The sequence below is a fragment of the Mytilus californianus genome, unplaced genomic scaffold (genome assembly GCF_021869535.1).
Source record: "Mytilus californianus isolate M0D057914Y unplaced genomic scaffold, xbMytCali1.0.p SCAF_11, whole genome shotgun sequence".
NCBI classification, from domain to species: Eukaryota; Metazoa; Mollusca; class Bivalvia; order Mytilida; family Mytilidae; genus Mytilus; species Mytilus californianus.
This window is the reverse complement of record NW_026262593.1, coordinates 63,811,665-63,817,787: the sequence shown is the minus strand read 5'-3', so window position 1 is coordinate 63,817,787 and position 6,123 is coordinate 63,811,665. Positions and strand designations below refer to the sequence as shown.

The 6,123-nt window shown below is 30.1% G+C and overlaps 1 protein-coding gene across 2 annotated transcripts in view; it reads left to right on the top strand.

The window, feature by feature from the left end:
• Nucleotides 1-2,991: 2,991 nt before the first annotated feature.
• The window catches only part of LOC127720501 (uncharacterized), a 40,839-nt gene continuing 37,707 nt past the window's right edge, over nt 2,992-6,123 (top strand). The window contains exon 1 of one of the 2 annotated variants that reach the window (XM_052227092.1): nt 2,992-3,285. The gene's annotated coding sequence lies outside the window, so the exon portion shown is untranslated. The remainder of the gene's footprint in view (nt 3,286-6,123) is intronic. The other variant, XM_052227090.1, reaches the window with a different exon arrangement.

The window sequence follows — 6,123 nt, the reverse complement described above, 5'->3', positions numbered from 1 at the left end:
TTTTTTTGTGTACATACCTTCCGTGGCTAATACAATTATATTTGGGAGACACGTGGTGAAAGCAATTAATCCACACAAAATATAACAACATAAAAACCGTCAAACCGGACAACAGAGAAATATATTAAACAACAAACCAAATTCCGAACACGCTAAGATAACCCGTTATTCTGTTTTATTCTCAACATCTATCAGATAGGAACAATTGATGGTATATTAAAAAAAACTCTTTTTTTACTATATATATATATATAGTTCATATTCAGAGTTATAATAGTAAAATAATAGAGAAATGATGCATTAGAGATAAATAATGTATTAATGATAAACAATGTATTAAAGACATATAATATACATACTAACAACATTAGAAATATATACCTGAAGATACCCTGGTCTTAAGGTACTAATATACAGGGATCTTCACTGAAATAGCTGTACCAGTGAAGAAATCTGTTAACAGCATGTGCAATATTGTTGTTGAATAAAAAAAAAACCATTTTACTGTACAACGTGTATTTTTTATTAAGAATCTTTTTGAAGGGAATATACTACTAGTATTCAGATTTCAACATTATTGGTTGGTATCATTATTCATTATCGGAGTTCAGTATTTTTGTGATTTTCCTTTTCAGTATTCGAAAGAATAAAACATATAAGTGATTTCAAGTAAACTTCCGATATGATACAATTTCAGTGTAATTATTGTTTTGTTTTACGTTTGTTGACTTAAAAGGGTAAAACTTATGGTCAATGGAAAAAAAATATATATATATATATATAAACAAGTCTTAATTGGAAACAACGTTCAAACCTATGATTGCGTTGGATAAAAACCGCAATTTTTATACGTGTGCATGCTAAACAAATTTCTTGGTGGAGGGGTCTAAATACAACACAAACAACATTTTCCAAAAGACCAAATGAGTGGAAAAGTATATTTTAACAAAACGCATTTGACTTGCAGGTCGAACAACTGATGTTCTTAAACCCTGCTGACTGCCATTGGCGATTGCCAAATAAACATATCACAAGATGTAACAAAATAGATCTTATTATTAATTTATTACCAAACAGAAAACAATAAACTTGCGGAAAAGATGGTATACCGCAAACATGAGGTGCAAAAAATTGTACACCATATCCGGATTACGACAATTAATGTCTCTTCAGTGATGCTAGGAATAGATTGATTGTTGGTTTCTTAACGTCCAGTGGCAATGCTAGGAATAGAAACGGTATTTGGAAGGCCATATAATTTACCTCAATTTATATGTCTGTTATGCGAAATATTTATAGATAATTACATTTAATATTTCCTTTTTTTTATTATTGGTGTTGTTTTGTACACTTTTTAGGCGTTTATATAATTTATTTATTGTGTACATGTATCGTTACTCGTAGCGATCCAGCGCCCTCGTGGGAAAGATCGTTGACTAATATTCAGACGTTTATTTATAAGGAATGTGTTTTCAGCCTTGTATCACCATCACTGGTGATCCGATGGATAAAATCTGTCAAAGAGTTGTCACTGGTTCAGACATACTTATATATATATATATATATACACAAAGTCTAAATTGAAAACTTTTTTAGAAAAATTACGAGACGGTCTTTAAAAGAATCTTTCCTTAAAGACAATTTTTAATATTCGTCAGTGTTGGACATGTCTGTATTGACTTCCTGCTTTCGTATTTTGCTCGTAATTAAATATTTGAAAGAAAAAAAAAACATCAGAACAGCTAAAAGTCTGAAAATCTCAAGGTAAATAATTTTCTCACATAGATTAACGAAAAATGTTAATTCAATGCTCTTTTGTGTCGGAAACATAGTTTGTATCTGAAACTTTTAAAAACAAGTGAAATTGTAATGTATGGTATTTGTCGATGAACTGTATTAGAAAAATTACGAGACGGTCTTTTACATAACAAATCTAATTGATCATCTTTGTGTTTCCTAAAATTGAGTGATCACAATCTTGCAATAGAACACGGCTACATTTAAGTTACCCACTATTGAACGAGTTTGCAATGAATGTAAATCTAGTGAGGTAGAATATGAAGATCACTTAACACTGAGATTTGACAAATATTCTAACTATAGATTAAGCTTTTAAATTTTATTTGAAATACCCTACACTTCAAAGTCAGACCCCCAAGGGTGATTGGGGAATAGAAGTATGGTCACCATTGGTCTTTCTCCGACCGGCAGTAAAACCCTTGCCAAAGTGGGGCGTCCGTTTGGCTGTGCGGGATGTATAAATTTGCAGCCACGTCCGGTCAGAATGGGGACGTTAATTCCGATGACTCGTGTAAAGAGACTGCCACGCTCTTTGCACGTTAAGAACCCTTGCAACAAATCTTTGAGGGGTCCGTAGGTGACCTGTTGCAAGGCTAAATTTCTGTCCCTATCCAATATACCCTCATTTCCCGTGGCAGTCTAAATTTCCCCGACCATAATCCTTGGCGACTCTTTTACAGAACCTACCTATTGTATTTATTGTTAATTTGTTCTCGTCCTGAATATGCATGAAATATTTGCCACTGGACGTTAAGCAACCAACAATCAATCAATCTTCAAAGTCAGAATCAAGTAAATATGAAATGTTCCTTTAAAGTAATTAATTAAAAGTCATGAAAGTCACTCGTTCTCATAAAAGTTAAGTGTTTAGATTTTAGAAATGACATATCATCTTTTGAATTATAACATGTTTTATCATTTTGCTGTTTTGTTGTTATAATATACTGAAATATGACCCATTGCCAATAATTGTAAGGCGTTTGTACCAATAAAATACACGTATTTGACTAATCTGCGTAGATCAGTTTACATAGAATTGAAAAAAAACGAAGTAATTTTAAGTTGAAGGTCGCTAAATACTTATTTATCTTGTTTTCATATCGATGGTTAATGTTTACAAATAAAATCCTAAACACGACAATAAGTAACATTGTAAAAAGTAAAAATATTCTTTTCAATATTTAAATTCCATGCATCAAAGATATGAAATTTGATTTGTATAGTTAAGAAAGGTAAACATCGTTTAAAACGCACATTAACAATACGTTTGAACAGATATTTTCTAAACAGTCATAAGAAAATCAAATATGTTGAAAGTATAACAGTGTATAACGCCAAAACACATAACTTTCTTACTGTTCGTGATAGTAATTTTACGTCTAATTATAAGAAAATAAGATGAGGTGTTTGCTGTTTTATCAACCAAAATATTTTTGAAGGGAATATACTATTCAGATCTCAACATTATTGGAAATCGAAATATTGGTTAGTATCATTATTCAGTATTCGAAAGAATAAAACATATAAATTATTTCAAGTAAACTTCCGATGTGATACAATGTTAGTGTAATTATTGTTTTGTTCTCTAATTTATGTGTAAACCTAAATTAGGTAAACCTTTTAATCATTTTATATGCAGTAAAGAACAGTGTGTTATTTCTAGATGCCGTATTGGTCATACAAGAATAACACACGAGTATCTTGAATGAAGATGAACCACAATGTATACCTTGCAACTGCAAGTATACTATTAAACATGTTTTAATTAATTGTATTGTAAAAAAAAAAAAAAAAAAATTTTTTTTTTTTTTTATCTTGAATAAAAAGTATTGACTTTGCTGATATTCGTAGGAAGCATATCAATGTCAATAATATGTATGATTTATTTAATAGTGTTCCAAATAAAAATATTGTTTCATTCTTAAAAGAAGTTGGAATATATTATAAAATATAAAAATGTTGTATAAATTTAAAATGATTTCAATTTTTATCACGTTATCTTAGTGTTGATTTTTATTTGTAAATAATCAATTTGCTTTAGACTAGAATTTTAGTTTATTGAAGGACCTTTTTTCTGATTTTAAAATTATACTTTAAATTGTATATATATTTGAATTAGCTCTCGCCGCGATATAGCCTTTTTGCGGCGTAAAGCAAACACAAATCAATCAAATCAATCTAATGTATGTGTTATTTTCACATTTCTTGATCGGTGTGAGAAAAATATTTCTCCTAACTAGTGAAATAACTATTCTTAGCAATTGATTAGCATAACAGCTTTAAGTCTAATTAACTGGTGGTAAATGAAATAATTGTCTTGCACCGATTAGCGATAAATGTGAAATCAATGTATCTGAAACATTTAAACATAAGTGAACTTGTAATGAAATTCATTTTTAAAAGCCTTTTACACTGACCTGACTGACTGATAAAATGTCATTGGTAATGTTTTGGTTTACAAGTTTCATGTTTTTATTTCAAATAATTGTTGCTTTTCAAATGTTTACTGACGAGTTTGCTAATAAACATCACATCACTAGTTTGTTTAATGTTTTTTCAAGAGATTGGATTTCTTTTCTTGTCCATGAACGTTTTGCAATGAGTTTAAAAAAATGTATGCGCAGCTAAGCCAGGAAAAAATGTTCCTACATTTTACAATTAAGGCACAATGGATATCTGTCTTAATTTAGAAGAAAACGTTTAATATAAATCAGTGCAATACAAAGTTTTCTTGTTCATTTCATTCAATCTGGTTTCATTGTGAAAAGGGTAATGCAGTGATTGATTCAGACTTTATTGATAATTCGACACTTGTTTAGGTTTATTTATTATCTCGACAGTTTCTTAGTTTGTTATAAGTAAACGGAACACAACTTCAGGTATATTCTGGAATAAAAACTCAAATCCATAAATCGATACTGATCCTTGTTTTTATAGTGGTTTGTTCCGGATGCATTGACGTTAACTTACTTTGCATCGTTTATTTTTTATTTAGAATATTTTTAAAAGAAATTTATTATTTACATTGCAACATTATTGGAAGATTGAAATATAGTTTAGTATCATTAAGTATCACAGTACTGAAATTAATTAACATATAAGTGAGTTTAAGTTAACTTCCGATTTGATACAATTGCTGTCACTATTGTCTTATCCGACGTTTATGAGATGATTTCAAAACTAGGTTTAATCCTCCATTTTCTACATTAGGAAATGCCTGTACCAAGTCGAAATGTGACAGTTGTTATTTGTTCGTTTGATGTGTGAGCTTTAAATTTGCCATTTGATCAGGGACTTTCCGTTTTGAATTTTCCTCGGAGTTCGGATTTTTGTTATTTTACTTTTTTTCATGGTGGAAGGCGGATACTGGATATGAAATACATTTCATCTAAATCTCTCATATGCATTCTATAAGAGTTTGCCTTAATATCGTCTGTTACTGCTTGATTTTTTTACAGCGATCGACTTTACGCTTTTTATTATTATTTAATTTATGAGAATGTAAGAGAATGAATATAAACAATAACTAATGTTGCAAATGTCATAACACTCATTTACAATTTGATGGTAACTGTACACCTTCTGGCATTTTAAACTATTATACCTTTATAAATGTCAATGTAAATGGTTTTAAAGTTTTCTATATATAAGTACTTTTCACAAGGCCATTGTGAAATATTCATATTAATAGGGCAATGCAAATATGTATTTTACTTGTATTTTTTAGCTCACCGTTCCGAAGGAGGAACGGTGAGCTTTAGCCATCACTTGGCGTCCGTCGTCGTCGTCGCCCGTCTGGTGTAAATTATTTCAAACATCTTCTCCACTGAAACTACTAAACCAATTCCAACCAAACTTAACCTAAATGATCCTTATAGGGTATCTAGAATAAAGTTTGTTTTATTTTTTGTTTCGTCAAAAACATGGCCGCCATGGCTAAAAATAGAACATAGGGGTAAAATGAGTTTTTGGCTAATATCTCAAAAACCAAAGCAGTTAGAGCAAATCTGACAGGGGTAAAAGTGTTCATAAGGTAAAGTTCTATCAGCCCTGAAATTTTCAGATGAATCTGATAACCCATTGTTGGGTTGCTGTCACTAAATTGGTAATTTTAAGGAAATTTTGCAGTTTTTGGTTAATTATCTTGAATAATATTAATGATAAAGATAAACTGTAGACAGCAAATATGTTCAGCAAAGCAAGATCTATAAATAAGTTAATATGACCAAAATTATCAATCGACCCCTTAAAGAGTTATTGCCCTTTAATGACAATTTTACACAATTTGTTTATCATGTTTTCTAACTTGAAAAAAAATCTTCT